We start from the raw sequence: 10,485 nt of genomic DNA, 5'->3' as shown, positions 1-10,485 counted from the left end.
AAATTAGAAAAGACCACGACTCCAGACAAATGAGTGACTGAACCTTGGTTAGCTCTGATCTGGAAGGAAGTACGGTAAAGGGTTCTGAGATGCTGAGTAAGCCTCAGCTCAGAAAACAACGGTCCAGCAGGTAGGCTGTGATCCTTTCCTGTCTTAGGCAGGTATGTGGAATCAGAAAGTTGATGGCAAGAATGAGAGGAGACTTGTGTCTCAAAGCACAGAGAGAGCAGCAAAAAGGAAAAGCTCAGGGTTACCCACTGGACAGCAGCTGGAGACCACAAATCTAAATTATCCTGAGAAATGGGTACATGGAAACCCAGCATGCACTAAGACATTTTTGGCGGATGTTTCTATACCACTAGTGCACATTGGATCCTGGACTATCTTCTGCATTCCTGGATTCTGAAAATTGGATCCCACTGACTTGGAGCACAATAGAGGTGAAGCTCTCGGAGAGGAACATGACACAAATTGGGCAAATCAGGGCTGAGAGCACTTATGGAGGAGCTGAGTTACCCAGAAAGGGTAACAGATTGTTTTTCCAAGACATAGGCCAAAGAGATCGGGGGAATCAGCACTGTAAAACTGAGTGTGTTGTGTGTGTCTTAACTGCAGCATCTTGCTGGGGTGGTGGTCAGGAAGGGGCAGGGAAGGGCCAAAGCACAACCACGAGGCAGGCCCAAGCCATAAATTTGCTTGTGAGCCTGTGGTAATAAGCTGTGGAAGCCATCTTCATCCTCAGTGACCATCCCACCAGAGCAATCTGCCAATGGATGAATGTCCTTTGTCCTTTGGGCTCTAAGCCCCACCGAGCAAGGCTCAGGGGATAATCATTAAGACATCTTATCATGTCTAGAGGCTAGGGGGTAGAGATATTTGTCAAATAAAAATTACAGGTCATCTTCCTCTGTTGAACACCTGAAATGTAGGTGAACAAATCTCAATCAAACTGATCAAACATTTGCACAGAGCTGATGGGACAGCTAGACTGAGACCAAGGCCATTTATCCCTCCTCCCATTTACCATCTGGTGGTGTCTGAGAGCTCCAGAAGACTGCTCCAAAGTTGTTCCAGGCTCACAGCAGAAAAAGCTGCCCACGAGGGATGGATGCCCAGCCCTGGAACACAGCCCTCCCTGGGCTATGAGTCGCAAAATAAACCCTCAGATCACAAGGGCTGGCTTTGCTACAAAAGACTACAAAGCTCACAATGAGTAAAAGAAAATCCTACAAAATCCCTCTTCAGACTTCCCCGAGCCTCTTCCATGAAACAATTAGTGGATGCTCTTGTTTTGAACTCTGTGACTCACTCCTGTAATTCAGTTGTGGCCTGTGATCACTCAGTCACTTAATTTGTGGTGGGGAAACAGGCAGTTGTGAGAATTTCCTCTGTGCCTCCCTGGGCCTCTCGCTGCAGCCCTGGGCACATTGGAGCCTGGATGCTCCCTTCCCAGATGTGCAGGCTCCCCCTAAGGAATGCTTCCTTGCAGCAGCAAGTGGTGAACAGGAAAGTTTCTCAAAGAGTAAACACATCTCACTGTGTTTTGCAGTACTTAATCCAGCTGCAAGGGTGGTCCTGTTATCAATGGTCTAAATAGTTACGTTGTGGCTTGGCTCTACCAGAGTTTTATTTGTAATTTGGTATCTTCACAGCAGGTACATGTGTGTGCACAATTGTAAAAACTCCATTAAAGATAATGGACTCTATCAAAGCAATTTCACTGGCTAATGCCTCCCACATTCTTTTCTATTAACCATACTTAACTGCCATTCAGTAGTACATTTACTGCTATGAACCAGTAAGTGACTTCTAATCACTGGATTTGTATAATATGCAGATTTGTGTAACTTTCCAAGTACATTGTAAGTATGAAAGACATTTAGCAATTAAACCAAAAGTGTTTCCAGAGATTTCCAGTACACACTGAATATATTTGAAGGCTTCTCTGTGCTTATGTTACCTTGCTTGTGCTGAGATAATTTGGAAAGCAGAGCAAGGAAATAGCACTGAATAATGTGCCAGCTATTTCATATCTAAAGGAGAAATTGAAAACAGAAAGCTGAAAAATTCCTCCTGCTGGTACTACACGTCAGAAACCCTGTCCTGTGTCTGCTGAGCAGTGCTGAATGTTTGTCATGAGGAAAAGACAATTGTGTTCTCTGGCTGCTGACTCCCAAGTGTTAAATTTCTGCTGTTACCAGGAATGGCAGAAGGGGCTGTCACAGAGTGACCCTGACAGAGCAAACTGCAGTGTCCTTCATGCAGGGCTCCCTCCAGGCCCTGGAGGTGGCTGAGACAGTCACTCTGGTGGCCTTGGGCATTGCTGCTCCTCCGCCAAGGCATGGGGATGCTTCTCCTCAGGATGCTCAGGCTTGTCACTCATGTGCTTTTGACTTCCCTCTGCTTGACCTCTCAGGCACTTTTAGCCCTGTAGTCTCTTTGTTATTTCCCTTTGGCAGTTGCTTTCCATCTTACAGCTCATGTTCATTCCTTTCTATTTCTTCCCCTTTTTCTCTTTTGCCTTCCCTATTCCTCTTACTTTTCCCTTTTGCTTTCTGCCAAACCATATGCACCACTCTCTCTTTTTCTGGTTATTTTTTTCCCAAGGGCTGAATCACAGCAGTTCTGTTTGAGTGGCCATTTGTATAGCCCAGAGTAATCTCCTAGTGTGTGGGGTGCCAAGCTGAGGAAGGTGACCTTCCTTGGATCCCTCTGCTGTCAGCTGCAAGACATGGGAACCTCCAGAAGGTGACTCAGGTTTTGAGGCTGTCATAAGACCTTGTGAAGACTGATGTCCTCTCATGAGCTACCAGTAAGGCAGACAAATATCCTAACTTCCAGTCTTTGATTTGGGGACCCAATTTTATTTAGGACAAATCCTGCTTTTGCAGAGTTTTGGCACATATCAGATGGATGAGAAGCACAAATCAGGGGATCTTCCCTCTAACCAGCATTGCCCTCCCAGGTGCCAGACTCCTGCCCACAGCCTGGCAGCTGGGACAAGTGGCATCTGCAGCACAGCAGCTGACAGAGCCTTGCAACAACCTTCCCCCATCTCTGCTATAGACAAATCACTTGCTCCAACTTCAAAGTGTCAAGCAAGCGCTTTTGCTCCTGTTCCTTTTTTTGCTCTAAAATAAGTATTGCGCAAGGAATAAGGAAATAAAAGTGAAAGGGGAAACAAAAGTTCCATTCTCACACAGCCATTTAAAAGCAGGCATCTGCACGGTTTCCATGACTTTCATTTCACCAGGAGAATGTTTCCCAGGAGCTAACTTCAACATTTTGAATGGAGCCACATTTAGCCTTTTCCACAGCAAATCACACGGGAGCCATGAACTGCAAATAGAGCCTTATCTCCATCCAGACATTTGTTTCCAAAGAGAATTTTCCAGTTCCCTGTGATCAGACCAAGAAAAGAGGAGTGACATTGTAACAACTCTCCCAGAGCATGCTCTGATGTATTCTGAGTTTGCTGACAAGCTGTTAAATGGTAAGGGCTGGTTTTCGCTGTAGAAATCTGGTCCTATGATCTGCCTGTGAGATTTTTTCACTGGCTTCCCTTGGATTTCATCTCCAGTGCAATTGCAACTTGCTGACCCAAGAATGAAGAAAAATTGTTGAAGTGGTTTTCTCCCTCCCCTTCCCTGTGCATCCCTGCCCTGCCTTCCCTTTTGGGCCCAAGAGGGATGACTGCTTCCTTCATGAACGTCCCTTGTCCCAGGGCAGGCTCAGCAGGACACTCTTTCCCTTTATCCTTCTCCACAGATCAGTGGGGCAGGGAAAACTGGGTCCTCACCAACTTGTTCTTAGGCTCAGATAGCTGTTTGGAGCATGCTTTGTTTATTTTTATTAATGACATAATAAAATGAGGTGATGGATAATTCCTTGGCCTGGTGTCTGACCAAGGTGCTGCTACAGCTCACTCCCTGCCTGCTGTGTGTGCAGCTGACCTGGTGCCTTTGATAATCAAATTTTCATTAGTCTGCTAAGCAAAACGCTGGCATTGAGCCACAGGCAAGTTGTAAAGCTGGCTGAATAATTGGAATAATAATTCACTCGTATTGAATGCGGTCCATTTAAAGGTGGTGCTTATTTCCTGAATGGAAATTAATATCTTCTAAGGATTTGGTTTAGATTACTTCACTGCATGGTTTACTTCAGCCTTATAATTTTGCCACTGATACGTAAAGTGAGTTCATAAATAGAGCAGCAGAGCCTTGGCTGTGCTCAGAGATAGTGCTGTGCACTAATATAAATTATAAATGTAGAGCTAGAAAATGTAACAAGCCTGGCTGGCAAACTTCCCTGTATTATCTCAAAATAATTGTTTCCAGCCAGTAATGATTTTTTCTATCTAGCAGAAGACAGATTATTTATATTATATATTTAGCCTAAAACTGTAATAACATCCTCTGGCAAAAGTATTATCTGATGGTGTCTGAAATGGAATCAGCTTTCCTCTTTTCAGGCATTAATAATTGAAACATTTGTGTCACCTCATGGCATTTCCTGAACTGGAGAATAAAATGAGGATGACTTTTTAATTCATATAGTTTACTTCTTAAAAAGTAGACAACCAGAATTTCCTAGAATTGTTATGTGTGGTTTGTATCACCAACCAGAGAAATATTTCCTTTTGCAGGTCTGATCAGGCAGAGACAACAGTACCACCAGCAGGACTGGCTGCTGGCTTAGCAGTCAGGAAAACACCTGTGAACAGGCCAGGCCTGTGAAGGTCACGGAGGAGAGTAGGTTTTTTCCTGTTTCCTCAGAAATGCCTGGATGCCTGCTACATTGCCCATGTGCACATTCTCAGGCAAATCCCACAGAAGTTAGGATGTGGGCTTTCAATTCCCAGATGGCAATCCTGCTTTAGTGCCCCTTGGATTTCTGGCATGCAAGGGAACATGTTTTACATATTAGAACTTTCAATGTTGTGAATTTCTGTTTATTACATTATTTAAGTGATTCTTCACTTACAAGACATTTTGGTATGAAAATGAGAGAAAATGGCCCTCCCCTCATTGGGACCCACTCAATCCACAAGAGAATGGATGTATACAATGTCCATTCTAAGATTACATGTTATAGAAGTAAGGTTTATTTAAATGAATGCTACAGCCACATAATGACAACTTCAAATCCAAATACACATGTGCTGTGAAAAAAACTCCCACTATAATAATGACAGCTCAATAGAAAGTAATTCCATATCCAGATGTAAAAAAAAATATGCAGGAATGTTTGTTTACTTAGTGGCTGTAGTGTAGTGTTTAAACCCCAGTTTGTGACAAGCAGTAAATACTGAACAGTGTGAGAAATAAATTTGAGGAAATTTGGGATTTGGGGTGATTAATTCAGTAAAAAGGACAGTTGATGAGAAAAATATGTTTATTCTGCTTTTTAAATCACCAGTGTTCCTGCTTTTGTTTCTCACAGTTTTGTTCTTAGTTGATCTACTGACATATAGTTATGGCTGGTTCACACTACTGTGAGTAAAATCCATTTTTAAAGCCTGCCGAACAGCAGTGTGAATCCTTATCTCGTTTGCTAGTGATCAGGTGTGTCTAGGGAAACTTAGTTCTTTTCTTCAACTAATTTAAATTTATAGGAAGTCATTCAGTCAAAATAAACTTTGAAAGGCTTAACTCTTTTGAATTGTATACCACTGAATTAGGACTTCAAAAATTTTGAGTTATCCATAATATGTGATCATTAATTCCGTAAATATTTTTAATTGAGTGATAATGAGCTATCAGCTTTACTCTTGTTTTGAAGCCTACCCTGGCACCAGTTGAGTCACTGTCTTTGGAACAGGATCAGAAAATGATGCCAGGAAAGCCAAAGAGCTCCTCTGCCACAGTTGTATATGAATAATGAAACAGGTGATTCTGGAAAGTGAAATGTATTCACCTGTAACAAGAATCACAATAAAGCCTCATCTTTTTCTTTCAGATTGACATGAGTTTGTTTTAAAAAGCTGGGGGTTTTTTTGTTTTTTGTTTTTTTTTTTTTTTGGTTTTTTTGACAAAGTCCTGGTTTAGCTGAAGTTTCTAGGAGCGCTGTGGTTTAATAACTGAGTCTTGGACTTTTACCTTTCACATTAGGCACCTGTATTTATTTTATTTCCCTGTCTATTAGGAAGATTACCTTGATGCTTATCACATCACAGGGTCTATTCCAGAGGTATTGTAAGTACCCACAGAATTAACTAAAGCACAAATTTAGAATAACTCATTTTGGATAGGGTTTGATGGTACATCTAAACAAAACACTGATTAAAGCCATGCAAAAAAATTTTTGCTTCAGTTCTGTGGATGACCTAAAAATACAAGTATTTAAAAATTCTTTGCATATTAACCCACAATATCCTGGATTTTGCTGGTTTTTGATGGAAAACAATTATGTGGTGATGAACTTCATCATTGAAAGTGAAAGGAGTTGTTCTGGTTTTTGACAATTGGGTGCTTTGCCTCACTGTGCTCTGCCAGCCGTGCTGCTGCTCCACACAAGCCACTCCTTCCCACCCTCCCTCCTCACTGCAGCTGCCTCAGTCCATACTGCAGCCACCCTTCAAAAGGTGCCCTGCAAATGGTTCTTAAAGGGAAGGAGAGAGGATGAGAAGAATAGCTGGTAAAAAAAAATCCATTTTAGAACATGAGCATGGTGTTTTTTTGCTCTTCTGATCCATGATAGATGCCACAGTGCCACATGTGAGCCTAGCTTAAAAAGATCAAAATGTCTTGATGCTAAAGAGATAAAAATAAATAACTACAACATGTCTGGGATTTCTTTATTTTTATGCCAGGCAAAACCTTTTTTTTTTTTTTAATTTGATTTGAATTTGCAAGTAGAGCTGGCTTCCCTTCAGCATCATGTTTTGATGAATACGTTATTTACTACTGAAACAGAAAAAAGCTCTGGTGAAGCAGTGATGGGGCAGAGAGGGAAAAACAAAGACGAATGCAAGAAGAAGAAGAAAGGCAGAGTTTGCAGCTGAGCTGTGAGACGAAGCAGAGGTCGCAAGGGACAGAGCTACAGGAAATCTGCTCTTTATGGCAGCAGGTGCAGGGAGAGCTCTCATAGCCTGATGCCAATTGGAAGCGAAGGTACCACACAAAGCAGCAGCTATGTGGAGATAATGAGAAGCTGAGAGGCCAAGACAAGCAGTGGAAAACGGGTCAATTTGGAGCTTGCACGAGGGCTCAGGAAGCTGATTGGGAAGGAAGGAGGCAGCAGCTCTGCCTTCAATACAGAGAGGGTTTGTTAAAATTTGGTGTGATTTCTGATGGAGCACGTAATGCTGTAGCTTCACAGTTTTCACAGGAGCAGTTTTTATTGTGGGAAAAATGTTCTTAGTTCATTGTTGAGCCAATGAAACTCTCCTGCCAGCCAAAGCAGGCAGTAGCATGGGCAAAGGGAAGGCAGGCACAACTGGAGAAGCAGTGGAGGGAGCAGGCAGGACAATTTCTTTTGGTGCCTGTGCCTTTATGTGCCATTATAATGAAAAATGAAAATTAAGAAATTACAAAATTCTCCAGCTCCCTCCTGACTAATCTAAACTAGAAGACAGCATTATAGTATCAACTGTTAGGTATGCTCTACTGTCATAGGAAGGGGACCAGGACACCAGATGGTTCATCACAGGTCCAACAGGTCCAGTCCAGTTTATTGAAGAAAACATCAAACACTTATACAGCAAATAATAAGCTTATGAATATTCTGTAAGCCAAGCAATCTAGTGGTTAAACTATACCATGAACTCTTCCTCATTCCTTAGGGGTTACATCTCTCTTTTCTCATGTCTCTTTCACTATTTGCTATTATACTACAGCTAGGCCCAAGGACACACTATCTTTGCAGGTGCAGGACTTGGAATTAGCCACGGCTTTGTAATTTTCCAGTCTCTAGCAGCTAAATTCCCAACACTCTACTGTGTCATTTCTAACACCATCCATCTCAATCTAAACACTTAACTACTGCCCTAAAGTGCATTAGGGCAAACTAGAGTGGGGTAGATATCTCTACATCTCTGGATGTCTCACTATGTCATTTGAATCAGGCTTAGGGTTATGGTTATAGTTAGGTTAGGGCACAATTGGAACAGCATTAAAACCCAATGATACTATCATTCTCTACTAGCATTTGCTTCAGAACGGTATCTGCACCTTTTTCTCCAGTTATGCTGAAAGTCTTCAGCAAAAACTATCTGTCTTCCCCCTGAAACTCCTTTCCAATGGTCTGGCAGTTTAATGATCATGGCTGTCAAAAAGCAACTCCTTTCTGGATAAAGGAACAGAATGTCATGTTCTGTGTACACACACACATATTCACACATACTCCTGATTATTGTCTGAGGTAATGAATTACAGTCTGCTGAGTATTCTATTGTGGTGGGACTTTTTTGTTAAATATACACACTAATGTGATACACATGAGGTAAGGCAAGCTCACCTGAAGCAGAAGGGATGAGGAATAAAGTTTAACTTTAAAACTTTTGGAATTAACTTTAAACTTTAAAATCTCTCAGTAGATTCAGAACAAGTGCAAAGAACTCACTAGCAGGGCTTGTTCCCCGAGTACATCTCATGCCCTGCTTCTTTTAAAAATTTGTTTTGGGACTATGCACCTTTTGGTAGCTTTGTATTGACCAGTGTCTCTTGAAACCTTCCTGTTCACCATATTAGCAGCTGAAACATGTCTGCTGCTGATACTGAGTTACTTGAGGTAGCATGAACAAGAGCTGGCTGCAAAGAACTGCAGAAGGACCTTGTGAGGTTGAATAACTGGGCAATCAAACCACAGATGAAATTCACTGTGTGAATTGAATCAGCACCTACCAGGAAAAATAATTCCTAGCCTCTCATATAAGATGAAAAGCTCTGAAATTATCACAGCCACTGAGAAGGAAATAATGGCACGAGTTACATATCAGAAAACATCAGTTAAGTGTGTGGCTGCATTTAACCCAATGTTACAGACCATTTGCAAAGGAACACAGAACAGAACAGGAAACATGAAGATGCCACAGCAGGAATCCATAGCAAACCTGAGCACTGAGTTCCTTCATCCCAGAATGCAGCAAAAGAAAAAAATTAGAGAAGGGCTGTGTACTAGGTCAGTTTGATTAGTTTAGCACTGCACAGTTTGGAAAACAGACTACATTACGAGTTAACACACGAAATCATCAGAGGCACAGACACATTGGGAAAAATATGTCTTTTCAAGCACAAAAATCCAGGAGGTCACAAAGGCAGGGAGCCATAGCCAGGCTCAGAGCTGGTGCCTTGTGCAGCAGGTGAGATCTGGGCAGCCCCTCACCTGTGGATGCTGTGTGGGCCAAAAGCTGAAGCAGGCTCCAGGTGGGGCTGGGCAAGCCCTTGGAGAGCCTGAGAAGCACAGCAGGCTACTACTGACTCACCAAACCTCACTGAGCTGAGGAGCCCCCTGAGCACACATGGGCAGAGAGGGATGGCACATTCCAAAGGGGAAGTGTTGTGGCTGCTGCCTTGTTCCTGCTCTTGCTGAGAGAGCTGCCCTGGCTTTGAGCTAGGGGCAAGGCTGTGCTAGATGGGCCCTTTGTCTGCACCCATAGAGCTGGCCTTTTACAACCAATTTCTTTCTGATTGATGGGAGCCAGCACTGACATCACTTGAATCAGAGGCACTGCAGCAAGGCTGAAGGAAGAAGAAGGATGTGTGGCTATTTTTGGCCTGTGAGGCACAGCTGCTTGCTGTCTTGTCTCTCAAGTCAGGAAGGGCACAGACTGGAGCAGGAGGTCAAAACTCTCTTAGCATGTCCTGTATTTCTTAGTAAATGGACTAAAACCAGAGAAAATCAGTAATATGACAGTTGTTAGATAAACCTGGGCTTTTTTCAGCAACTTTTCTGAATGTTGTGAAAACTTCCTTGTGCATAGGATGATGTATTTAACTCAAAATTGCATTTCCTGCATCTGAGAAGAAATGAGTATTCTTGAAGACTAGGATGGATGGAGGCCATCTGGAAAACACTGATTTAATGTACATGATTAATATAGGGGATGTGATGATTTATGAGTGAAGCAGATTTAACTTTACTAAAGTTAATAAAAGCTGTAGTCAGTGGGCACTCATAAGCTTACATAAAGCCTGTAATTATGAATAACAATAGAAATAAAACTGTCACTAGAAAAATACTGGGATAGCAAAAATGATGTATGTGTTAACTAGGGAGGAGAAGATACACTGGAAATGGTGGAGGACTAAAATTACCTAAAAACAGGCAAGGGGATTTTAGCAGAAATTCATGTTGTTCCAATGATATGTAACATGGAACTCATTCACCACTTCCCATGGGCAGGCAGGCATTCAGTCATCCCCAGGAAAGCAAGGATCCATCGTGCATAAGAGTGAATTTGGAAGAAAAATGCCATAAATTTGAACGTCCTCTCTTCCTCCTCCTTCCCCCAACCATTACTGTTGGGCATGACATCATGTGGAC

Source organism: Zonotrichia leucophrys, chromosome 3 (genome assembly GCF_028769735.1).
Source record: "Zonotrichia leucophrys gambelii isolate GWCS_2022_RI chromosome 3, RI_Zleu_2.0, whole genome shotgun sequence".
NCBI classification, from domain to species: domain Eukaryota; kingdom Metazoa; phylum Chordata; class Aves; order Passeriformes; family Passerellidae; genus Zonotrichia; species Zonotrichia leucophrys.
Note: the sequence above shows the minus strand (reverse complement) of the source record.